Source organism: Pezoporus wallicus, unplaced genomic scaffold, assembly GCF_028554395.1.
Source record: "Pezoporus wallicus isolate ANWC-B61680 ecotype Strahan unplaced genomic scaffold, APGP_CSIRO_Pwel_v1 contig_3365, whole genome shotgun sequence".
Classification (NCBI taxonomy): domain Eukaryota; kingdom Metazoa; phylum Chordata; class Aves; order Psittaciformes; family Psittacidae; genus Pezoporus; species Pezoporus wallicus.
Genome location: NW_026640883.1, coordinates 4,645,819 through 4,672,931, shown reverse-complemented (window position 1 = coordinate 4,672,931; position 27,113 = coordinate 4,645,819). Strand labels below are relative to the sequence as shown.

Below are 27,113 nucleotides of genomic sequence, written 5' to 3'. Positions count from 1 at the left end.
AGAAGGGGAAAGAAAGGACTTAGTTTACAAATGTTTTTAAGTTGTGACCTTGGTTTCAGAATAACTAATTTTTGTTAATATCAAATATAAGCAAAACCACAAGGTGATGAGTCCAAGTTCCTGTTGGGCTTCCAGCTTGAATAAATAACCCACAGATATGGGAATCTTGCAGGTAGGAGCGAGGATTTCTGTTTTGAGCTATGAATTACAGATTTCTCTCCAGATATGAGTACTAGACTTGATGCTCAGAGTAATATTTTTCTAGGCTTTATATCTGTGAAATCTAATATCCCTGGTACAGAAGAATGTGAAAACTAGTGAAGAAATGCTCTTTAGATGTCTGTTTCCTAGAAGAGAGAGCTTCAGCTCCATGATGCTGAGCAGGTGTTTTTGACTTTCAAGTTCTTTTAGCAAAAAGGACTTGTGATAAATTAAGAATTGTCTCTCAATTAGGCCTGATTCTGTTCTCATTTAAACTAAAGAAGGAGCAGCTCTTTTCAAGACAAGGAAATTTCATTGACACAGAAATAACAAACCAAAGAAAGAATCAGATCTTGCCATCTCACACTATTTGAAATCAATGAAATGGATTTGGGTGCGTTACTGGCAGGGTTTAAACACGAATTAAAGTGGGATAGGAAACTCCTTATTTTCAGATAAATGGAGTGGAGAAAAATGAAATTCTGCAACCCATGCAAATTGTAAAACACTTGCACACACCAGAAGATCTCACAACGAAGGAATGAACTATCTTAATGAATAATGTGCCTGAACAGAACAGAGTAGAAAATGAGTATGAATGAAGGTCATAAATAATAAAGTCACTGCAAGTGTTATCTTTTGAACTAAGATGAAAAAAGAAAATATTCAAACACGCTTACAAACGTAAGTAATGTGGAAAAGTGAGTACCGCAAGTTGTATGTGCTGTGACAGCTCAGATTCAGATAGCCCAAATGACCCTTAATTGTCTTAACCTTCAACAACATGAAAATGCCTTTCAGTTGGTAAAGACAGCTGTCTAACCAGACTTTGATGGGGTCTTCTTGTAGGCATTCTGGTCTTTTTACTGTTCATATTAGATATGCTCAATGTAGCCTCACTTGTTATATTAGAAAGAATTTATACTTAATATAGAGAAGAAGGACTTTTCTATTTCTTTTATGGCAAATAATAATCTCCAGTGTCATATTTCTCCCTGGACACTGAAATAAAGGCCTCAAATCTTGAGAACTTTGTCAAGGTTTCCAGTGTTCTTATTCTCACCATTATCCGAGGCTCAGATGTGTCAGAACCAGAATGGACAGCAAAACCACTGTCAGCAACTGCAATTTAATGATAAACATAATCTTAATGAAATAATATATGTATGCTTAGCATGCATTTTTAAACACAGTGAAACAGGCAGCTCTCCACAGTGCACAAAAAATAAGTGGCTTCAAATCTGATCAACAAGAGGTAGTGGTAAGGAAGCTTCTTGTCTCTGCATGAACATGACATCCATTCAATTCCACTTTCCAATCTACTTTCCACTAGAGATAACAGTAAAACATATGTTGACTTCAGGAGAATCAGATTTAGCCTTCTAAGCATGTAGACTTTTGCTATTACAAATTATGATGGCTTGTTGGTGAAAGGACTGGGGTTTGGACATCTTAAGATTTTATGAGTCAAACCTGTTAAAGGACATTATGAACAAAAGAGGAATCCACGAAACCATGTACCTTCTTGCTTTCTATACAGACATAACTGAACCATGACTTTCCTCAGTTAAGTCAGTTGAGTTTTTATACTCTTTTTATATCTTTATTTCTCACCTAAATACACAAACTTAACATTACAGCTATAGCTCACTGTGTAGCAGAGATCCCATCAGAATTGAAATCTCAGTGCCAGTCACCTGCTTCATTTATTTCTTGCTGTGAGCCTAATGAGAAAACAGCCAGAGCTACCCTGAGAAATTGAGGGGAGAAATATGACTTTTCCAGAGATACCAGAAAATCCAAACTGTTCTGAACATGGGAGCCAGTAAAAGCAGCTGAACTATCAAGAAATATCATTGTGAAATAAATAATCATCTCATTCTCAGTGTGATGGGTTTAGATTGTGAGACTCAGAGCCATAGGAAGGAAAAAGGGGAATTGGACAAAACTTATCCGAAGCCTGATGAAGTGAGTTAAAGTTTCTCTAATGGCTTCAATAGAAATTGCAGCACAACACTTTTATTCCCAACTTCCCTCAGGATGCCTATTCCCTTTGTACTGAAATTTGTTTGGTCTGAAAATTCAGCAGAAGCCATTACAAGAAGAGCTGGCTGAAAAATTATATTAACTAATCAAAATAGTTGGAAAATGTTTACCTACGGCTTTTGTAGAGTGCTTGAACTTTGATAAAAACTTTGACCACCATTGATCAGAACTCAGCTTCTTTTGGTCAAGCTCAAAATACAAGAAGATGTAAATAAAAACCAAACCAGCCTTTATTCTCATGGCAAAGCCATTTTCTTACTAGCACAGTAAATTAGGCATAAACTATGTGTGTTTATGACTAGTGATTTTTGGTACTTCAGTTAATCTAGGATCATTCAGAAGATTATATTGCAAAAAAGCAAAGCTGCATGCTTTTACAAATGCATTATTAAGAGCTCTCTAATGGTTCTTCACATCTGCAAAAATGGGTCATAATAGAACTCTGAATATTGCTAACATTTAAAAAAAAATCACATTCTGTTTCCAATTTTAGGAAGTGCAGAAAAAAACCCACCAGTATTTTCCATAATTTTGACTCTGTTAAAAATATTTCCATTCTTAGTTGCAGTTGGACTAGATGACTGTTGTGGGTCCTTACAAATGAAATATATCCTAGTCTAGTCTAGCTTATTTCTATTACTAGATGATCTTAAGGTCTTTTCCAACACTAACTATTCTATGATTCCATTATTCTATTTCTATTCTTATTTGTATAGCTGGGCATTGGTTTAACATGGAAGGCACTCGACACTAGAGAGGCTTGTGGCAGCATGAGATGGCAAGGCAACTATTGTAGCAAAACTGATTTCCAAGGCTCTGGGAGAAAGCACTTATCATTTCCTAGCAGTGCTATTGTCTCCATGTCAGCAGTACTGAGCTTGAGCCTGACCAAGGGCCATCATGCTGAATAAGGTAAAAACAAAGAAGGACATCTGGTCCTGCAGAAGAACATTAGCAATAAGTTAGAATCTGACTGATTGGATAACATCTAGGAGTTCAGTGATTACATTATTAATTTTAATGACTGTGTGTGTCAAACTGCATAGGTGATATAAGAACTCATTTGATTGTATTTGCCAGAAAATTAAGTAAAAGGAGTAACAATTGGTTGTTCAGCTGCAGAGAGGAAGGAGTACATCTGAGCATGGGAATCCTCATGAAAGCAACATCCATTCTGGCATTGCTCCCAGGAAGAGCAAGCTGTGTGGTAACTGATCAGGTGTGTAATCTAAAAATGATTATGCTCTGCTGTTACAAGCCTGGTGGGTGATCAAATAACTCTATTGCCCTTACCTCCACCTTTGACTCCGCTAATACAAAACATTGCTTTTTGCTTCTTGTGCCCTAATCTTGTGACTCAGTAAGAACAGGCATCGAGCCAGGTTGGCTTCTTGCGACACAGCTTCAAGCTGCTGTCTGGTTGTTTCCATGCTTGTTTCCACTCACCCTATGATGGATACGAATGCAGATGCATTCTGTTCTTGCTGTGCCAGTGACCGCATTCTGCAAACCTTTAGGTTTGGCACCATGGGCCCCTGCATGCTTACCAAGATTCCTCTTCTCTACAGGACTGGAATGCAATTAACACTTCTTTAGAGAGACCATCGGCTGTGCTGTGTAGATATGTGCTTAGCTGCCTGGTTTCTGAGGAAAATTTATGTCTCTTGCCATTCATAGGTTTAAGAGGTAGGAAATTGCACAAAGGTTGGATAAGGAAAAATCGAAAACCTGACTTTAATTATTTTGAGGCCATTTGTCATCTCTTTTCTACATGGGTTTTTGCTTCACATGGGCTGCAGCTTCTAATACATTTACTTAGATTACATGGTACTGAGAGGCACTTGACCACTTAGGTTAGAATGACCAAGATACAGGCAGAGGGAAGGGTTTTTGCACCTGTGTCACACAGGAGCAAAGGAAACAACATTTTTATTTCACTTTTGTGCACTGTCGAATGCCAGGCTGTGCTTCATTTTAGGACATTCAGTGAGAGAATCGAGTGCAGAGATAATGGTGCCTCAGTGGGAGATGTGCCTTAGTGAAGGGTGAATAAAAGCCGACTCAGACACCAAGGTGTATGTCAGAGAGAGCCCAGGCTGCAGATGTGGGTGTGCAGAGGTGAGGAAGGGGATGAGGACTTTTTTATGTTCCCAGATTTATTTTGCGTAGTGTGTCCTAGCATTTAGCCCCAGCAGTTGTCAATGAAATCCCACCTGCAGGAGGAACAAGAAAGGATGGAGGACCCAGAAGGTCCATGAAGCAGTGTCTCCACCTGCATATAGGTCCAAGACTTAAAATCTTTTTAACAGTGAGATTATATCCCCTTCTTTCTGGGACCATTAGAAGTATTCTAAGGAATTTCCGCAGCAGCTTGCTTCCTTCAGTCACACATTTATTAGCCGTTTATTGACATCTATGCTATCATTACTGTCTACTTTGCCTAATTTGCAGAAAAATAAACACTAAAGAATGATCAGAACAGTGTACCTGATCACTTTCTTGACAGATACTTCAGCGCTTTTGTTTTCACAAAATCATTTTGATAGGAACCGCACTGTAAAGCTATTAATGTAGTTTGGAGGCAAGGACATGACAGCCAGGCTTGCAGAATGGTATCTGCTCACACTTTTAGAGTCTGGATGCTTCTTTCAGCACACTTCAGTTTAGCTGCCATTAATCCACTACAGTTTCCTGCCATGGCAACACGAAAATCACATCCCCAGAAGGACGGTTTGGACAAATGTTTTTAAAAGTGACAATCTGCAAGTGATCACGATGAAACTTTAATTTTTTTTCTGTCAGTTTCCACCCAAGGACGTGAATAAGCCTTTTAAGTTTTCCTTCTCTATTGCAGCGCCTAAGGCAGGAAGACCTCGTGTTCCTTCCCTCCTTGCTCACAGAAGTACAAGTTTTCAGTCCAGATGGGCTGTTGAATAATTCTGTGCTCCTCCTATCCTGCTTGGACAGAGAAGGTCCCAGGAGGAACCTTTCCACTGCCTACTGATAGCATTGCTTCTTCAGCCACATCCTGTGCAGTTGTGAGCTCTTTTCCTTGCACACTTAGGAGAGGTGAGCACGTAAAACCAAGGCCCAGAAATCTGAGTTAGATCCCAAGCTTCCTCACAGGTCCTCCCAGCTGCGTGTCATGCCTCCATGCAAGAGCACTGCCTTACTGTGTCTTCTTGCAGTGCTTAGCATGCTGGAGGCCCACCCTCCCCAGTGCCTCCAGAAAGCAGTGTGATAAACGTGCAAAAAGCTTGTTATTTCAAACCTTAGAGTCATCACAAACTGTGGCTGCTTTTCAACACTTCTGTCATGTTGCTGTAGATATATATTATGAGGAAGAAAACTGGATTTTCAAGCATTCACACTAAAAAAATATTTCTTAAAACAAAACAGCTCATTTATCCCACACGGGATAAAGCCATATATAAAACAATAGCCTTTTGAAGCATCTTGTATTTTTTGACAGCTTTAGCCCACAGCCTTTGATTAGATAAAGGCCTTGATATTGCATTACAGCTGAATTACCTACATTATGGCAGCTGTTTGTTGCAATTGTGTTGACATGGCTAGCTTCTCCCATGAATGTATTCTGTTTTTTTCTAATCTCTTTAGCATCAGCAGCAGGACATTTTATTTGCCATTGATTTTTAAATTTAGGAGTAATTGAAGTTTAAGCGCAGTTACCTTCTTGCAACAGGGACAGGTTAATACTGTTTAAATCCTAATTATGCACTGATTAAAAGTGATTGCATTGTCGAAGTGAGCAAGGGCTACAATTTGTTTTATTCTTAAAGGCTCAGCATAGAGAATTAATTGTATTTCCAGGAAAACAGATCAACATAAAGAGGAAGCAATTACGAGTTCATTGTTGAATCATAGATTTCCTAGTAATTTTGGAAGGTAGACAAGGTAGAGTTAACTTTGAAAGCAGATCTTGTTGACAACAAGAATTAGCCATTTAATGGTTTTGGTATTTGAGGATACAAGCTTCACCTACTGTCAGTTATACTAAGTTTTTCTTAAACAAGTAAAGCAAAAATGGGTTTGTTTTTTTTTTCATTTCATCCAGACTTGTAGTGATTTGTAGTTGCTTTGTTTTGAAATTTAATAATGAAATGGCAGCCTGCAAATTGTTCTCTTATTATAAGTAGGATAAACAAAACCAGTCTCACTTTTCCTATGAGCAGGAGTCATTTCATAACCACTGTAAAAAATAAGAAGGCACAGGAGGAAAACCAGAGCAGTAAAGTACACTTCTACAATAGTGACTGGGTGAAAACCAGAATCTAAGCAAGTTAGAGCTAGGAGTCCTGGATCTGGGCTTTGTGACTGTCACAGGCAATGTCTGAGCCAGGTCTGAATGATCCCAGATTTTGGGAAACAGTCCAGACCTGTGCCTGTACAGCATTACTTTTATTATTTATTTATACACAGGACATGTCTCTATAGTAGGGGCCACAGTTGCATCTGATCTCTCATTGGTGGAATATCAAGATTCCCAATGATGTGTAGAGGCAGTATATGCCAGCATCATGGTGGAAGTTGGTTTGGGTTTTTTTATCCTGGATGTGGGGTTTTCTTTCCTCTCTCTTTTTTTTCTATAGAAAACAGTGGTTTCCTTAATTGCTTCTAGCTTGTCAGTAGCAGGAGAAATTTCAGTCATTGACAACAGAAATGGCAAACAGAAGTTGCCACTGTGCTTCTATGATTACATGAGCAATCAGCATGTGGTGCAATGCGCACAAAGCAGCTAAAACAAGAAGGTACAGAGAATTCAGCAAATAATGACTGTTTCCAGAGACACAGAGTGTTATGACAGAGAAAACTGAGACACTGTTGCTCTGGAAGCAAAGCAAACCAGTGTTCTTTCTACAGCAGTGGTATGTGTAACTTTTTCTTGCTTTGACTATCTCAGTTGTTTTTTGGTTTTGTTTTATTTTTTTTTTAGTGCATTATTTAGACAAAATTGGAGCTAGCATCCCACAGCATCCCACCCAAGGCTTTGTTATTTTTAATTCCAGTAATCCTCTATAACTTTTGAGCAGAGTCATTCTTGGTCTGTTATCCATGAAATCCAAGCCATGATGTGCTTGCTGTCTGAAGGAGTATCCTTTGAAGTACACCCACTGTTTCAATTGGTTTCATCTTGGAGAATGGGTCAGGAAGGGCTGAGATTTCTCTTCTTGTCACAGGAGTCATTAATGTCATGGTTTAAGCACAGTCAGTAACTCAGAATCATTTTGCCTCTTTGGGCTCAGCTCCTGTTGACTTCATAGCTTGCGGTACTATGTCTTGGGCACACAGGGACATGGTGTCATTGTGATCAGTGTCGTCACTCCACAGACATGATTGTGCAACATTCATCACAGCCAGCTAAAAAGATTTTGAAGGCACCGTTTGGGCCTTAATTTTCTTTCTGATGAATGAACAGAATCTGCTGGAAGAAGGGAACATTGTTCAGGACACCAGCTCACCTCACTGCTGCTTCAGACAAGTGCTTCACATCACTGCCAGGTTGCTAATGCTGGTCCCCAGGACACAGGGAGCTCCAGTTTTTGTCAGACTGAGAAATCTCCCAGTATTTCAGTGACAGTAGTGCAGAGAGCAGTGCCACCAGCGGGTTGGGCTTCAGTATGCTGACACTTAGCAAACCGCATCAGTACTACACAGAATTCAGGAAAGGCACACAGAGCTCATTCACAGGTACCTACTTTTAGGATATTAACATGTACGGGTGGGTTTCCAATCTGTAGAACAAATTGTCACTGGGAGGGCATTGTGGTACAGGGGCTGTGTGAATTCTGCAATCTTCTTAAAAATCACTTTATCAAGTGATAGGTACAGACAGCTCACTTAGTCCTTCTTTTGAAGGACTGACCACAAAGACACCAGTCCATGACAATCATGAAGATTAAGTTTGGTTTTTAGCCTGGCTCCTTACGAAAGCAAGGGTCACACATTACTCTGTATGTCACCTAATGACTTCTGGATCCTGTTAGCCAATCTCTCCCATCATAGTAAAGGAACCGAGCTCCCAAAGTCACAGAATCACAGAATCATTAGGGTTGGAAGGGACCTTTGGAGATCACCCAGTCCAACTCCCCTGCCAAGACAGGGCCACCTGGAGCAGGTTACACAGGAAGGTGTCCCAGCAGGTTTTGAATATCTTCAGAGAGAGAGAATCCACACATAATTTAGTTCCTGCATATTTTTGTCAGTTTAGTCAAAACCAGCAGCCCAGATGTCACCAGCACCATTTTTTGTGCTATAAGGATGAAAACAGAGGAAAAAACAGCAGGAGAATTTTACAATTACATAAGGAGACAGTAGAAAATCTAAGTTTTATTCACTTGTAATCCATTCACTGTGGGATGCGCATCCATAACAAAGAAGGCACAGAGAAACTTGTATTCTTTTTATGTTATACTTGTCAGCTAGTTATGAAATCAAACACAGAGTTCAAGTCAAAAGGAATATTCTTGATTATGGATTAAAGAAAGGCTCAACCCCTAGTAATAACGTTAAAAGCAGTCATCAAAAATTATGTAGCTTTAACTGAAGTGTTAGATTTACTGGGGTGAATAAGTAGCAGTTCTACTGAAATAAACTGGTCCAAACCCTGCACAGTTAAATACCACTTACTGCTTCAAATAGTCTTTCAAGAAGCCACTGCCATTTTGGGGGACTTAGTCGCTCATTTCCAGACATATCCTGGTGGTACTGGAGTGAAGCCGCCTGCAATTCTGAATTCTGGTCATGGGTTTAGGTAGCAATTTCTGTCTCCTTAGTGATTTTCTGTTGTGGTTGAAACATAAACCACTTCAATGGCTCTACTCAATACTTGTTTACTGTCTCTGGAAGACTATTTCTTTTTCCCCAAACATTTCTTGAAGCATAATGATCACCAAGAGAGCTCTGAATGCCATCCATCCTGGACATTGGATCAGGATATTACAAAAAAAATTGATTTTGCCATAGTTCTTTTTACGTGCATTAGTTTCTCAATTGCATATTTTGTAGGATCTTTCAGGCTCAATTGCTGCATTTGAGAAGATGCATAAAAAGAGTAGGTCTAACACAGGGTGGCGTGTAAGCTTAAATTTCTTCAAGGAACGCTGCTCCAAAGCCCACTGAAATAAGCAGACTTTTTTTGCACTGTCTTCAATGGGATTTGTGCCAGGCTCAGAGGACATTTACATATCTCAAAGTACTGAATTAAAATCATGGAAGTGTTAATGTGCAATATATGCATAAGAACAGAATGGTGGTTAGAAATCAATATTGTAGCTTGTCTTATGAAGAAATAATAGAAATATGCTACAGGATTTATGCAGAGTGAATTAAAAAAAAACAACCCAGGACCAATGTTTTGCTGTGCTCTGAGAATTAAGAGGATTCGAAGACTAATCAAAACCTTTCACACACTATTTTTTCCCCATGTTGTAAATGGATCAAAACTTTGAGAATGTAACTCTGAGATTATTCTGTTTGCATGGATATTTTGCAATTTATAAACAAGACCTTTACTTTTTAAGCAACTTCTGTATGGAAAATAGAAATCAATTTCCCATAAAGAATTCACAGGAAGAGCTTTATGTCCAAAACGTACTTTCTATTTATTTCACCTCAGAAGGTCATCTGACCAACTTCCTTTTCAAGAAGGAGGATAAATGAAAACATATGTTTAGTTATTCAGTATTTTTTATAACTTCTTGAATTTCAGTAATAGGGAGATAAGGTTGACTCAACAACAGAGCTGTTTCCCACATCTGTTTCTGTGTTAGCTTTTTTCCCTTACTTGTACCTTGAATATTACGGAGCACCCAGCAGACATGGCTAAAGCTATTGAAGAAAATCATCTGAGGTCATAGCGCAGTGTAGTATCACTTTGTGATGAAGCAGTTTTTGTTCAGAGTCAGTCACAGGCACTGACCTGGTAGGCAGTGGAGAGGTCAGCACGGTGCCCTCTTGCAATCTTCCTTCTCATTCAAAAGCCTTTGGTTTTTTTAGGAAGTATCTTTCTTGTTAAAATGTTTCAGTAATCAAGTGTAGCCTTCTTGAATATTGCCATTTACCCACCAAGCATTTGCAGAACACTTGTGAGCTTCCCAAAGCATCCCTGAATTGATGGTGCTCTGCCGTGATTTCCAGGAAAATCCACACAACTGTAAGAAGTCAGTCAGATACCTTAGACTTACAAGGTTAACGTTCACCAACAGTTTTGAAATATGAATACACACACATAAGCTGCTTTGAAAATAAAGCCAAAACAGCATTTTCTTTTGACTTAATATTAGAGAGCTTTCTACTGAGCCTGTTCAGATCTTTTGTGTTGTCTGAGTTCAAATGGGATGAAGTGAGAAAAACAAGCTCCTGTCCTACATTTTTAGCATTACAGAATGGTGGGGGGTTTATACAACTGTCCCTAAAAGCAGGACTTGGCTCAGGTATTTTATTGCAAAATCTCTTCCTCCTCCTGCCGATTTTTCCCTATCACTGTACAACCCAGCTGAGCAGACTGTTTATCTTTCGAACTGGCTGTGCATAACCACTGTTTGCCTTCTTTCGATCTTATCTTCATATTGCTTTTGGTACAAAAAAACACTAGGATCCAGTAAAATGTTACTTAGGAATTGTTGTATCTTGTACAGATTGTTTCTGCTACAGGTGAATTTCATCTCCAGTCCTGCAGGCGAATGTAATCCCAAATCAATTACCTACTCCCTGCAACCAACTGCCCAGAATTCAAATCAGTATAAAGTCTTCTCGTAGGTTTAATCTTGCTGTAGTTGAGCTATTGTTTTTAGGTGCTGCGTAGTGATCAGTGGTGAATACTTGGGTATTGAACACCAATCACCCCTGCTTCAACAAGTAAAGGTAAATGCTATGAAGAAGCTTTATAATAGACTGTGAAATTGTTGTTTAATGGAAGCTTTTCCTTAAAACTTTAAATACCACACTAGATGTTCCTGAAAGGATTTAATCCTGTGTCCTTCGAATGACAATACCAGTGCTACAACCTAAAGAAGCTTATGGGCACTTCTCTGTGGGTAGTGGGCACTCGTAGAACAGCTGCAGAGAGTAACTGGATTGTGATTAGTTGCTTGAAACTCAAGTTATGCATTCAAAGACAGTACCAGATAGTGTATACTGCTTAATGCAAACAAGAGGTAATCTTTATTTCAGCACTTCCTAACAAAAGACCAGATTTGGAAATTCTGATTGTCTTTAATGGTGGGACTTGTGTTTGGAGTTCTCCATTTACATACTTTCTTCCAGAAGTCAGCACTAATTTTTCTGTATCTCTTGGTTTCCATACATTTCTGACTATTGGCATAAACTTGGAAATAAGAAGAAACAACAGTGTGTTTTCTAAGTGTTACAGAGTGGAACAGAGCTTGGGAAAGGAAGCATAAATAGCCACTTATTTGCTAAATGTAGCAGAAAATAAATTGAAGGATTCCAGTCCTGTAATCTTGTAATTACAAGCTTGGCAAGTTGTTGGAGATATTTTTTATTATTATTTTATCTTCCCATCATTTTAGCAATGCAAGAAGCAGAACATTTTACTGATAAAAATGGCTTAATAATACAAATCTCATAGGGCACATTATTTTTAGACCAGTTTTCATTACTAAATCTATAAAAAAAGAAAGTCAAATATTTTGATACATCAGCCTTTAAATTAATACAGGAATATAAACATGTAACTTTGTATCAAGCCATTTATGAAGAATAGTAGGCTTAGGAATAACAGTGATGCTGGTCTTGAACCTCAGCTTCTGGCACTACCCTTTGGAATGCAGGTTCAGTTGAAATAAACCAGCAAAGATTCCTTTAATGCTTATGTCCATATACTTTCTTATTAGAAAGAGTCAAAATAAGAAGTGTATAAAATGAAATTACTTTTTAGATAAGATTAATTAGAATAAAACTGGACCCTTTATTCCTGATGTTATATGCCTGATCAGAGGGTAATGGCTTGCTAATTACTATATAAACATAAGAAAGACAAATCAGTTTCTCTTCCAGCTCTTACTCTTCAACAGGATAGGTCAAGGCCAGGAAGAGATAAAGGGGAATTAAGTATAAAAATGTAAAGCAATTTGGACAGGGAATAAGTCAGCTTCCAAGCTGGCATAGGCTTCAATCTCCTGACTCTTTCCTATTCCCTCTTTTCCTCCTGTTTCTTGTGTTCATGTAGGGTTTAGTTGCTGGATACAGTTATTTGAAAAAGCCCAATTCTCCCTGTTACTCTTGGAACATCCACATGGTATTCCTGCAGTGTCCAGGATTGTACATTGCTTATTGAAGGCTGTGTGGTCCTCTCTGCTGCCTGGATGCATGGGGAGACAGTCAAGTACATTATTTCTTCCTTAAATTGCTCTCTCAGCCATGGTAGATCTTCCAGGATTACTATCTACTCTTAGTTCTGCAGCACAGGCTCACCTATCAAAACCTCCTCATGAGCACTCAGGCTCTTTTGGCTTGCTCTGATCACATTGTACCTTGCTGATGGACAACCTAAGTTGAAGATGGGTTATTCATTAGAAATTCTGTTGCATCAATGATAAGGCATGACTTTTCCTGCTCAGTCCGATTTGAAAAGACAACATGATGATCCTTTATCTCTTTGGAAATTATAAGGAAGATAAGCTCTGCTGCACAATGGGAACAAGTAAAATGTGAGTGGATCTTCAGTTTCTAGAGCAAGATAGTGTACACCACTTTCAACCAGTCCTGCACTTTGTGGTCGCTGCACAAAGCAAAGCGACAGTGAGTCCCGGCGGTGGCATCAGGGGAACACATAAACAAACTAAATGTTCTTATTTCAGAGAGGCATTCCAGCCAAATGAAGCCTTTGTAGCAGGGTCAGATAAAGACACAAGAAGTATTCCCTTTAAGGATAGAAATCCAGTTTCTTTCACAGTTTTTAATCTGTTATTGAGTTCACTATATGAAGTACTTGAATTTCATGAGAAAGCCTGCATACTGTGTTATGTGAACCCATGGTCTCATTTTGTGGCCATTCTTGTGTTTTTGTCTCACTGTGAGTGCTGAAAGTTGCTGCGGTTTGTCTGGTGAAGATACAGGGTTTTTCCATCCCTAGCAAGGTGTTCAGGCTAAAACAAATTGTATGTTCAGTCAGCTCAGTGAAAGGCACTCCATGGTGGCAATTCTTCTCCTCAAACAGCCAATCTCGGGGCATGCGTTGTCAACAGGCTATAACAAAGCACTATGGGAACTGAAGATGCATGAGGTGTCATTTTTCTGAATCTCTAAGAGCAGTAAAGGCCTTGTTTGGTTCTCCAAGCCACATTGAAGAGAGGTTTATTGTTGAACAATCCAGGCTGGGCGGAGAAAATTGTGAGCAACATTTGACAAATCAGTTTTAAAAAAAAAAACAACGAACAAAACAAAAAAATCCCACAAAAACAGAAAAGGGGGAAAAAAATTTGTTCTCACAAAACTTTCAAACAGTTCCAAAGTAGAGGGATTTTTTGAATTTTGTTGTTTTGGCTGGAGTTAGGTTTTTTCCCCATCTTTGAAATGGGTAAGTAGCAGCGCTGCAACTGACAACTTGACCTTCCTCCCAGGTAGGTAAAATTGACTTTCATTTTATCATTAGGATGCTGCATTAAAAAAATAAGGTAATAGGTAAACTTGCAGAGTTTTGGTCTCTGTGTGTTCCCATCATAAAAACAGACAATTCACCTGTGCAAGTAGAAGCTGTGCTGTAAATTTACTCTGCTGTATCCCACAAAGGTTCTTAGTCAGGTCATCCAAACTATCTTTGCTCACAGTTCTGACTCGTATTATATGAAAAGTCAACACATTGACTGTGAATTCCTGTCTACTTGGTGACAAGATCAGATTCCTTGCTCTAGTGCTGAAGTGAGCATCAATTGCTGCTACTCACTACTATTTATAAAATGAGCTAACTCAGAAGATCAATGGGCAAATAGTCTTCACACCAAAAGCTGCTATTAAAACTACTGCCTTTAGTGGGAATATGAGCAAAGGCACAGGTGATTAATTTTGCAGGAATGCCTTTGTATTATTCTGTGTTTCCTCTCCACGTGGGGTATTCTGATCTTGTTGACCGAGTTAAATCCTAAACACATTTAGACAGCTGAAGAGTCACAATGAGCCAGTCAATTGATACAAAAGGTCAAGAGATGCCATTAGAGCTGGAACTGGTTAGGAATGTCTTGATGTGCTGGAGGTCTTGTAGGAAAATGTTTGATTTGTTGGGTTTTAATTATTTATTTTTTTTCCTTCAACTTGACCTTATGACCTTAGATGGAATTTATCACTGAAACACAAGAGCATAGAATGGTTTGGGTTGGAAGGGACCTTAAAGATCATCTAGTTCTAACCCCCTGCCATGGGAAAGAATCTGTTCCACTAGTTCAGGTTGCTCCAAGCTCTGTCCAACGTGGCCTTGAACACTGCCATGGATGAGGCAGCAACAGCTTCCTTGGGCAACCTGTTCCTGTGCCTCTCCACCCTCCCAGTAAAATATTTCTTCTTAACATTTTATCTAAATCCATATTCTTTCAGTTTAAAGCCGTTACCCTTTGTCCTGTCCCCACAAGTCCTAGTAAAAAATTCTTCTTCAACTTTCTTGTAAGCCCACATTAGGTACTTAGATCTCCCTAGAGCCTTCTCTTCTTCAGGTTAAACAACCCCAACTCTATCAGAAAGCAAATGATAACAAAAAAGAAAAAAATAACAACTTCAAGATTAGAGTATTTCTTTAAGAAAAGGAATTGCAAATCCACAATTCAGACCAAGAATATGAACTTGTTTTCTGCGGCCTAGAAAAGCGTTGCCCTTATAGCTGAGCTGTGAACATAAATTTTGTCTGTCTTTTCTCATTGAAATGCTCCATTTTCTCAGTCACAATAAATGAATGTAAGAAGGCTTTCCCTCAGGTGATAGTTTTAATATTCAGCCTATACATTATTTGTCTGCTGGCCTACTTTGTCTTGTCAAAAGCCATTTCTGATTGTCTCAATTTCATCCTGATGTGCACTTGGATGGTGGAAAGCACCTAACCATTCATAGCAAAAACCATCTATGGCTTGTTACCTGGAAGGGTTTCAAAGTCACAACCCTAGTGCTACATAATATTTCAAAAGAAAATATATCATCTGCAAGAAAGAATCATGGATTCAGTCAGTCAATGTATTGCTTTTATGGTTTGTAACTTATTATAGGAAACATTATTGTGACTCCAGGCATCTCAATAACATTCAGTGAATTCACCTGAAAGATGAGTAAGGAATATTAAGTGACAGAGAGAACAAAGCTTGGGGCTCAATTCAGCTCATCTTGCATTTGAGAAGTAGGTTGTAACTGTTAGTCTTACATCTGTGTTTGAAGGGATGGTGGAAATGGATGGACACATGCAAATGATCATTTAACTTTCTGCTAGCTTGACATATATGACATAAAATGTAATGCTGTTTAGAAATCTCCATTTTTGTCTGACTGCAGCAGTATAGAGCTTGCCACAAAACAAATTCTGTCTTTGAATCTGGCTGTGACGTTTAATGGTGTGGCTTTACAACTCTATTCTGAGGAACAACTGATTGAAAGAAGGCTTAAGTTAACTACAGTGCAGGAAAGAATGTCTTTGTCTTGGAGAATTTTGGTCTGAATGGTGAAGATAAATAAAACAAATCACTGACCCAGTTTTCCAGATGAAGAAAAATAAAATAATGAGATCAAGTTTCTTGCTGGAATTCTCACAGAAATCCTGCATCAGTGAATTGAGTCTGATTTAAAGCAGTGCAAGTTTCTTCACTGTAGGGTTTCTTTGTATCACATATTGAGAGCTGGTATTTAACAGAGACAACCAGCACCCTACTGCTCTAACAGCCACCTCTTTTGGCTCTTTCAGTGCTGGCTGGAGGCTCTTTACCTGCTTTTGTAACTTCCATTGCAGAGCTGTTTGGCTTATGTTGTATGGAAGTCTAGGCTTAACTTCTGAAATGCTTCTTTTCAATGGGAAAATTCTAACGGAAGTGTTTGGGACTATTTGAGGAGTAACAAGCTGCCCAAGCATTTTTCAATCAGTAAGTCTGAGAAGTCTTTGAAACTTTTGGTTTCATTGGATAAGTTTTCACATTCTGGTTGTGGTTTGATTGTTAGAGGAGGATTTTCTCTGCTGTTTTGACTGCGTTCCCCCCCCCTTATTCAAATTCCTGCCTATCTCTCAAATAATTTACCACTCTCATTTCCCTCTTTCTGTGTTTATTACCTTTTCTCTTCTATACTGCAGATTAAATGAATCCTCATTGGAACCTATTTTCTGTTTCTTTGTGTCCGAATTAACAGATTGTCCCACAAAATATTACTTAAAACTTTATAGTTAGGGAAAAAAATCCCCACCTTTGTTACTTGTGTTTTCTGTGACATACATACAAATAATTTCTTGCTTGCTATATTTCCTAGTAGCTTTGAGTAGGAAGACTCTGAGAGGAGAATGTGTTGGTTGTTGAGATAAAATATTGAGATAAACAATAATTACCAATAATGTTGGTAGAATTGAGATCTCTGCTCTTTCTGTTTTCTCAACCATTTTCTGATTTTATTTTTTTCTTTCCTGAAACAAAGAGCAAATGTCTACATTTTGGCACAAAGAAATTCAATGAAACTATTGACCTGCTCCAAGCAAGCTTTTTCTCTGTTATTATTTTTTAATACTTACCTTTTAACATGCCTCCTTCTGTACTTTGACATTTTAGCTTTAACCTGCATGTAGTCATAAACATCACTTCAATGTTCAGATCAGAGTTTGCCCTAGTGCCCTTGAACAAGCTTACAGAGGTGAAGTACATCAGAGGAACACGGCAACAATGTCATTTAAGAACAGATGGTAAAAAAACAAATACAGTTATAAGTATTTTGTTTTCCATCTCAAATATTAAGTCCTAACCCAAAGTTCCCTGCATATGAACCCAAAAGAGATTTAAACTAGAAAGAAATTCAATTCCTACAAACACCTTTTCTTTATAATTAGGCCAGAAAATGTGTATGTAGTAAGCTGTAAATGTCCAGGGTCCATTTGGCTTTTCATTCCCTGATAGGGTTGTTCTGAACAACAAATAGTTACTTGAATTTTATCCTGATGCGTTAACTTACATCCTGATATCTCTTAGAGACCCAACACTGCCAAATTCACCACTAAGCCATGTCCCTAAGCACCACATCTATGCCTCAAGGGATGGTTACTCAACCACTTCCCTTGACAGCCTGCTTCAATGCCTAATAACACTTTTGGTGAAGAAATTTTTCCTAGTATCCAATTTAAACCTTCTCTGGTGCAATTTGAGGCCATTTCCTCTTTTCCTATCAGACGTAACAGATACTAGCTTCCAAATAACTAAGGGGGTTTTGTACTTCCATGCATTCAAGTTCTATACCAAAACACAACAAAACTGGATAAAGTGTTTTGCTGGTGAAACTACTGGATCCTAGAAATCCTAACAGCAGTTTAGAAATTTCCAGCATGATTTGAAAATAGAAGATATTAGACTGAACATATCTAGATAAGGTTTATTAAGGTGAAATCAACTTTAGCTTTTGATCTGAACTGGGATATTTGACACTGAAATGCATTTTTTTTAAATAAATTTTTAGGTTACATATACACTTAGCTGAAGATGTACAAGCAGTTCCACCAACTGCTGTAAGATTTCTTGAATGCTGGCATTTAAGTGGATTTAACACTTAAGCACTTTACTTAGCTCTCTGTCATTTCATGTACCAGGAAACCTGAATCTTCACTATAACCCACTATTCTCCACTGTCTTGAGACTTTTAGTCAGGAAAAGGATCAAAGGAATGCTTTTAGAAGAGGAAGGTATGCCACACACTTCCAAATAATGTCCAGACACTGTGTTCAGACAAAGCATCAAAACCCACTTCTCAAAATCTTATATGATTTATCCCAGGCAATGGGATGTTTCACAGAAGGACAACCATCATGGTGCTTTGTGTATATACACTTAATGTAGGAGACTGGTGTATGAACTATTTTGAATTAAGGAAGTCAAGGTCTGCAGGAGATCCTTTACAACTCTGACACGTACTTCACAGCCCAAGTATAAAGACAGCAGGCAAGTTGGTACAACTGCTATGCAGCTGCAAGAGTCTTTGGTAATCAAAACGTGGATCAAAAAAATGCTGCTACCCAGACAAATTTCTGGAGGGTTCCCTCCTGCAAAGACCAGCTATGTACTGCCCAAGGAAAGGGAGAGAGAAAAGATGGACTGTTGGACTGATAAATGCTTTTGTCGTATTTAATTGAGATTACTCATTTAGCACCTTCCACTTCCCCTGCAGGGGTCAGTCACCAATGCACAAACAAAAAGGACCTAAAACGTGATCTGAACAAAAAATTCGAAATACCTTAGAATTACAGCAGTTAAGGAGCAGTCTGATTTATCATCTACATTCTCTTCACAGTGCTTGAAGGACTTTGCTCTAAATGACATTAAAATAAAAATAGCCAGAGAACTGACTTATTCAAGATGTATAATTAAGGCTCTATTCAGGATTTGTTTTGGTTTTTATTGTTTTTTTTTCCTCTTTTATTTTCCCTTGATTATTCAAAACAATTTGTTCCTTGAAGAAGGTTTTCTGCACTGAAACCAATTTCTGCTGCACCCTAATGCACACTGTTAAGAAAACATTTATTTTCTCCCAGAACAGGAAAAATTTGAAGATCTCAAGATTGACATTTTCTTTTGTTTATATTTTTAACGTATTACAATGTTATGCTAAAGGTGGATCCTGTCCTCTCTTCAGCTGTAGCCGTTGTTTTTCACACCTTGCTGTTACTACCTGATAATGTCCCTTGTATCCTGAGCAGAGGTTTTTTTTTAGTTCAGATCTCTATGAAAGTATCCAGGCCTTTCAGGTATTTTGTTTTGTTCTTTAGGGCAACAAACATAGATATCTAAAAGTATTCCTTTAGAGTATGATTGAGTGGTGGTCATGGTAAACATCTGTCACCATACGCTCTTTTCCCCAGCTTGATATGATCCAGACTCATCAGTCCTGAATAGTAGCTCTTATTCATATCTGAAGTACCTGTTCAGTCTGCCATTTTTCTTTAAGCCTAGATTGAGATATGCTTCTGCACTAACAGCACCATGTGGTGAGTATGTCCATCTCTCTGTATGCCCCATCTCCTCTCAGTGAGTCTTTTATGGTTAGCGTGAAACAGGGTATCCTCTTTATGCTGGAAGCCTGTAATACCTGTGTCTGCAGATCTTCCAGCGCATGCCTGTCGCCCGTGTGTGGCCCTGTTTTTTCTCCAAGCCAAAAGTAGGAGCTATCTAGTCAATACTACTATACTTTTATGGCAGATGTTGACATCTCTTCATATACAGCTCTCTGGGCAGATGTGTTTAAACGTTTTTATTTGTTACTACACTGGTATGCTTGGGCTAATATCTCCCAGATCTCTGGCTTTAAGTTTGATATGATAGCCCAGGCTCCACACATTGAAAGAGTTTTGGGTTATCCTCCAAGACATGCAAGTATACAGGGAGAGTGCAGATCTGTAGCGTCAGGCTTGAAATATTGCTTTGGCAGCCACGTTCCCTGTGCTGAGACCTTGGAGCATGGTGGCATTTCCACAACCCCTTCTCCAAATATTACAGCATTTCCTGAAACCTGCTTCTGTCCATGATCACCCATTATTCAACCCAAGTTGATAAGCAGTAATGCCATTCATCATTCATCATTCACTGCATGGTTCAGAACCTCTCCTGGGAAATGGTATCTGGAAATATGTCTCTCCTCAGCACAAATATAATCTTTCCTCAACAACTTTCCTATCCTGACTGTTGCTGTGATTTATTGCTTATTGTTTTGAGTCTGGAGTAGGTGGACTCTGCTACATGATTAGTAAATAAAAAATTCATAAATATGAAATAATCTTTACAAAGTAGCATGAAAGATATCTAACATTCCTGATATAAAGGTATGTACCACTTGTATGAAAACAGGCTAAGAAAGCTGGGGCAGTTCAGCCTGCAGAAGAGAAGCTGTGTGGAGACGTCAGAGTAGTCTTCCAGTATCAGAAGGGGGATTACAAGGATGCTATAGATGGGCTCTTCATGAGGGGCTGTAGTCATAGGACAAGGGCAAATGGTTTAAACTGAAACAGGGGAAGTTCAGGCTAGACATAAGGAAGAAGTTCTTTACTGTGAGGGTGGTGAGGCACTGGAATGGGTTGTTCAAAGAAGTGGTAAATCCCTGGGAGTGTTCAAGACCAGGCTAGACAGAGCCTTGGACAACACTGTCTAGGGTGAGGTGTCCCTGCCCATGGCAGGGGGCTTGGACCTAGATTATCTGAAGTTTTTTTTCCAACCCAAACCATTCTGATAAGCTTATTACCAGCCTCTCTTCCGAGTAAAATAATGGAAATTTTGCCCCATGGCCCACTGAGCTCATGTATGCTTTGTACATAGATCTTGATGTTCTGGACTCCTGCTACTTCAGGACCGAATCACATTGATCAATTCCATAATTTATTTCTTTCTGTGAATGAAATAGCACTGCCAAGGGAAATTATTTCCCTGGAGCTGATGCTTCAATAATACTTTTAAAGAGTATTCCCAAGCAATGGATAATTTATTCCCTTTGCTTTGCTAGTTTTCAATAAACCCTGCCAGTAAAATAGTGTGTTTCTTCCTTTTGATATTGAAAGTCTCTTCAAGAGTTCTGTTGTGTTATCAGCTTCACTATATTTCTTGGAGAGCTTATAGTGTACTACCTGAAACACAAAAGTCATCCTTATGTAAGAAGCTCTACATATCCTCTTAAAAATCTAGATGAAACAAATTAGCTAAAGGATATGTATGCACAGATCAGTTTTTGATAATGTGGTCAAGCATACAATGATAAAGCTCTCCTGATTTTTGTAGTAATATTTTTTCTGTGCAGGGCATCTTGTATTTTATATTTTCTAAGAAAGTTTTTGTTACCTTATTTAGGGAAAATGAATCATAAATTTTAATGCAGGTCCTGATGATTTCAGCCTCAAGAGTACAGGTACTTTTCAGTTCAAGTAGGAAGCTGATCTTGCCCATCTGCTCAACAATTCAACAATGCCTGTTTTTTTTTCAGAAGGGCTATTAGAAGGACTATAGCATTATGGCTTGGTGGCTGGTAGCATGGAGTGCTCTCAAGTGGACTTTTGTGGGCTTGCATGCAGAAGGATCTAATATATAATGAAAACAAATGCAAAGAACTCAACCCCAGAGCTGACAAAATCCCTCAGAATTATACATGCTATCTGAGTTAAGCACTTCAAAAATAACACTTGCATTATGTCTGTTAGTGATGACTGACCTGCCTTCAAGCTGGTAGTCAAAGAAAATGTCATCTCATTCTTAGAATCATAGAATGGTTTGGCTTAGAAAGGACCTTAAGATCATCCAGTTCCAACCTCCCCGCCATGGGCAGGGACACCTCCCACTAAGCCATGTCACTCAAGTCTCTGTCCAACCTGGCCTTGAACACTGCCAGGGACAGAGCATTTACCACTTCTTTGGGCAGCCTGCTCCAGTGCCTCACCACCTTAACAAAAAAGAACTTCCTCCTTATATCCAATCTAAACTTCCCCTGTTTAAGTTTGAACCCGTTACCCCTTGTCCTATCACTACAGTCCCTGATGAAGAGTCCCTCCCCAGCATCCCTGTAGGCCCCCTTCAGATACTGGAAGGCTGCTATGAGGTCTCCACGCAGCCTTCTCTTCTCCAGCCTGAACAGCCCCAGCTTTCTCAGCCTGTCTTCATACGGGAGGTGCTCCAGTCCCCTGATCATCCTCGTGGCCCTCCTCTGGACTTGTTCCAACAGTTCTATGTCCTTATGTTGAGAACTGCATACAGTGCTCCAAGTGGAGTCTCACAAGAGCAGAGTAGAGGGGCAGGATCACCTCCTTCGACCTGCTGGCCACGCTCCTTTTGATGCAGCCCAGGATACGGTTGGTTTCTAGGCTGCGAACACACACTGCTGGCTCATGTGAAATTTCTCATCAACCAACACCCCCAAGTCCTTTAGTGAGGTGCTTATGTCCTTCAATATACTTCTTCCTTTTAAATTTGAGTGTGTTTGCCAGTCACTTCACATCTCAGTAGACAAGATGTTGGGGTTTGCTAAGCAAGCTGGAATTCTGTATTGACTTGCAAAGCTGTAGATATAATGCTATGATCTAGAATTCAAGCTTTGGGGTATTTACCATTGTTCTTGAAGTCATAAGCTCCTTATCTCCAGGGGACAGAAAAAAAAACAATTTTTTCTTCTGAGTCATTACATTTAATAATTGAACATCTACATGCTAAGTAGAGTTTCTTCCCCTGGCAGCAAAAGCAATTCCTGCAGGCAATACATAAGGCTAAACAGGCAATGTGTCTCATTTGGTTTACTCTAGTGGTTCCCTGACTGTGAATTTTCTCAGATGTGACAAATGCTAGTGGATTATGAATGTGGTTAAAAGTGGGAAGTAGAAAATGTCAAGCAAAACCAGCAAGTCAGTTTGAAAAAATCTTACAAAATAAACCAATGTTGGGAAATGGCTTTTTTTTTAATAAAAAATATTAAAAAAAATCAAATTAAAAAATTCCAAATATCAAGTCAGAAAGTGAAGTTTTGAGATGGTTAAGCTGGGGAACAGAGCATTTGTTTAAATTGGCTGTAGTTAGTTATATAAAGAGGGAAGGACTGTATCTTTTATTTTGGACTACTGTTATTCATGGGTCACATCTAAACGTAAAATTAGCCTATAACAGCCCATATAGCAACATGGCTAGTTTTTCCTGGTTTGGCTTTTTTTTTGGTTGTTTAGGTTTTTAACTGTTTTAGAAAGTGTCTTGTGAAAGTTGTTATAAAGGATTTTAAAAGCTGAAAGGAATTACACCCTTGCCTTGAACATGTGCTCAGAACTTTACATATAGTCCTACACTGTCACCTCTGTCTCAATATCTTCTGATAGTAGGAAATGTCCTATGATTTTCCAAGGCAGAGTCCTCAAAACCTAAATTTAAGTCAAGAACATGGATGTAAATTGAAATCTTTGAGTGCAAAGAGGGTTTAAAGATCTAACTATTAGCTAATAATTCTAAAAGTGAAGCAATTAAGCTGAAGCCAGTGGGGTCAGGGGAAGAACCAGATACACCCCCCACAGAGTTCCAAGTCCACATAGTGTGTGAATATGCCTGTGTGCTCTTAGAGTATGGAAATGTCTCCAAAAGTAAAACTTCCTAAAAACCACCCAAAACAAAAAAAAAACCACAAAAAACAACAACAAAAAAAAAAACAACCAACCCCAAACAATGTAGCTACCCAAACAATGAAATTCTTCACCATATTCTTGTATAGCTGTTGTTTTAAAGCCTTTACAAACTTAGTTGTGTGCCCATCACAGGAACAAGCAGCAACGCACATCTGTGCGAGTCCTCTGCCCTTTATGCGGTTTTAACTGTGCTGTGTAGGGGTTATATTTCTGGTTTTGCTTATAAAAGCTACATTTTTAGGGTTTGCACTGCATCTTTCTTTCGCCCTGAGTGCAAGATGAGCTCTGACCATGTCCACTCTGGTCTCTTCAGCTTTTCTGGAAATGTTCCTTCTTTTTCCTAATACTCAGATATGCCCAAGCACACAGCAGTGAAAAGGAGGAGTTATCCAAATCACTCATCTCTAGAACTGACTGACTGACAGCCATAGGATCTGATTTTGAGTGTCTTTCCAGTTTGAGTTAGATGCCCTATGATGCTGACAATGTTTAGGATTGCGTTCTGAGTCTTGCCCCAGACTCTCCATTTTGCCCTATGAGTCGTGTCATCACCCATGTACTTGTACCTCCATATGTAAGAGGTAGCAATGCTTTCTTTCTTCAGTCTCTGGTTTGATAACATTTCCTCAAAAAATCACAAGTCATTAGTCTGTTGCTAACCCCAATCCAAGGATTAGCTCAGGCCAGCAGTGGGTACAGACTGACATGTTGAACATGTGTGACTGGTTACACTGGGCTGTGGGAGAGCTGTCTTGGCAGCTATCAGCTTGGCAGATAGTGTCCAGTGTGACCAGGCACCATTTACAAGATCAGTGCAGTCTGCTGTCTCCTTCCCAAAGTAAAGGAAAATTAATTCTTCCCTTAGCAGCTCAGCTGAGCCCGCATCCCTCTGCGGCACTGTAAATCCTTGTAGCAAGCTCTCCCCTGTGCAGAAGAAACTGCTCCTGAGTGTTGCAGTGCCCAGGGCAAGTGGGCGACTGTCCCTCGGGTATATGCCTGTGTTTTCTCTGGGAGCGGGAGAGCTGGCAGAGGATGGAGCACAGCTACTGAACCCAGAGAGGCAGCTAATGTGAGAATAAGCCATCCCTGGGGAACTGGGATCCCTGGTACAGCCTGATGTTTTGCAGCATGTCAATGTGCAGGAGCAGGAGATGGAGAAGAGATGACAACACAGAACAGGAGGCAAGGCAGAGCTTTAACTGGGAGAGAAAAAGAAATATTTTCTGAAAGGAAGAGAGAGAAAATTAAACCAGCTTCCAGCGTGTATGTTATATCAACAGAACACCCAGGAGCATCCCCAGCCTGGACTCAATAAGAAATGTCCCCTTCACTTTAGACCCTGAGCAGTTAATGGTCAGAAGTAGCCCAGTCTCCACCTCGCTCTCGATCCATTCCTTTCTCTTGCCTGTGTCTTACAAACAACTCAACTCTGCAGCAGACAAATACAGATCATAGAATCATGGAATCGTTAGGGTTGGAAAGACCTTAAGATCATCCAGTTCCAACCCCTTTGCCGTGGGCAGGGACACCTCACACTAAACCATATCACCCAAGGCCTCGTCCAACCTGGTCTTGAACACTGACAGGGATGGAGCATTCAGTTTTTTCTGTGTCATGGGTTTGAGGCCAGTGTCTAGAAGTCAGCAGAAAAACTCTGCTTCGCTTCCATGGACATTGGATCAGCCTTTAAACAAGTGCCATCTAAAAAAAACAGCAGAGGAATTAAGAGACTCTTTGCTTATTAGACATGCTGGCACGTACTCTTCCCTCTGTCTGCCGTGCTTCAGACAGCTATGTGTCTAGGAACAATATTTCTCCACATTCTCATGGCAGATACCATATGGTTTCAGAAAAATCCTCTGGCCGTGACTCCACTGGGCTATGAGTTTAAGCTTGCTCTAATAGTATTGTTACAACCAATTTCACATTTACCAGTTTGTGTCTTATCCATGATTTGAGGCTTTGAGCAGCCTGGTCTAGTGGAAGGCGTCCCCTCCCATGGTACAGGGGTTGGAACTAGATGATCTTTGAGGTCCCTTCCAACTCAAACCATTCAACGAGTTTATAGTTTGTCTTTCCAAATTCAGCAGTGGGTTGATTTTAATTAGCTTGTGAATTTCAAAGTAGCTAGCCAAAAAGGTGCTAATCCAATGACTGAATGAATTCCCTGGCAAAAAAAAAAATGTAGAAAATATCATGATGTAAACTATGCCACTCTAGAAAAAGGCCCCAATTCCTTCAGATTCTCATCTTTTCGTCTTCTTTTCTTCTTTAGTATCTGGTCCAGTTAGGTTGAAGTTTGCATCATCGGAATCACTTTGTGCTTCGTAGGATAATATAATTATTTAAACATGCACATTCAGAAAATCAGGACAGCAAAATCTGAGTATTCATAAAATTTGGTCACAGGTTTTGCATCTGGGACTCGTTTTCAACCCTTTTCTATGAGCAGGTTTTGTAACAGACAGACATAGGCAACTAACTGTGAAACTTAATATGATAATATCCTAGTTAAATCAAGGAGTGATTACGCTAATTCACCACTGAAGAAATGAAACCAGACAGTAGTCTGATTAAATAGGATTCTTACAGTGATTAAAAGCTTTTTTAATTCATTTTTGGCTCTGATGTAGGGAAAAAAGTAGTCAAAAAACAAAATCAAATCACCATACAAAGCCAAATATCTTCTTGGAAGAAATCTGTATTAAGTACAAGCTGACCCAAGGGAGGCCTTCTCTTCTTGTGACTCCACATGTGCCACCTAAAAATTACTATAAATTATCTGAGTTGTTCCAAACTGCCACTGAGTTGCATCTGTCTTTGCTAAGTGACTTTGTCTCTCAAGCCTCAGTTCCCCATTAAGCTTTATCGGAGTTTTTGAGTGCTGTGTGAGAGACTTTGGGCTCGGGCATATCTCTAGAAGGACCTAGAAACACAAACCCATGTGTTTTCCAGCACAAGTGTGGCAGCCCAGAAAACATCTCACTGCTTGCTTTTCTGTCACTGATCAACCAGAGTGCAGATCTATAAAATCACTTATCTTCAGATAAGCCCTTTTGGGCAGTAATAAAAGGAAGGAAGAAGGCAGTAACCAGGCTGCTTGCACCCCTGAGTAAGTCTTCAGCTTGCTAGAAATGCAACAGCAGCCTCACATGGCATGGAGTGTGGCATTTAGGGAGGAAGGAGCTTCATTAGGGTTTGAGGCTGGTTGTTTCTCTGGATAGCTGGGGTGCTACCAGAGGTGTAAAAATCTGCTGGTGGAAGGTTTGATGCTTGCAGTGAAGAAGAGGGGTTCCCAGCTGAGCTTTCTCCCACCAGGAGGCCAGAATGAGGAGATGCAGTGGTAGGGAGCAAAAGGATTTATGTGAGTTTGCGTAGGGATACAGTGGGGTAACAAAGGCACAGGCATGTGGGATGGAGGAGACACTTCAGTTTGATGCCCGCAGGCTGGGATATCCAGGGAAGTGTGGAACTTGTTCCCTCAGCATTGCTGTGTCCATTCTGACAGATGAGGGCTCTTCTAAAGGGAAAAGTCTTTAGC

The 27,113-nt window shown here is 39.5% G+C and overlaps 1 long non-coding RNA gene across 2 annotated transcripts in view; it reads left to right on the top strand.

Annotated features, from left to right (window-relative positions):
- Window positions 1-27,113, top strand: part of LOC130605481 (uncharacterized) — a 114,901-nt gene that overhangs the window by 45,747 nt on the left and 42,041 nt on the right. Inside the window, exon 1 of one of the 2 annotated variants that reach the window (XR_008973714.1) lies at window positions 11,096-11,130. The exons of the other annotated variant lie outside the window; for it this stretch is intronic. This is a non-coding gene — a long non-coding RNA (uncharacterized LOC130605481). Of the gene's footprint in view, window positions 1-11,095; window positions 11,131-27,113 lie in introns of those variants that run through there. 2 annotated transcript variants of the gene reach the window in all.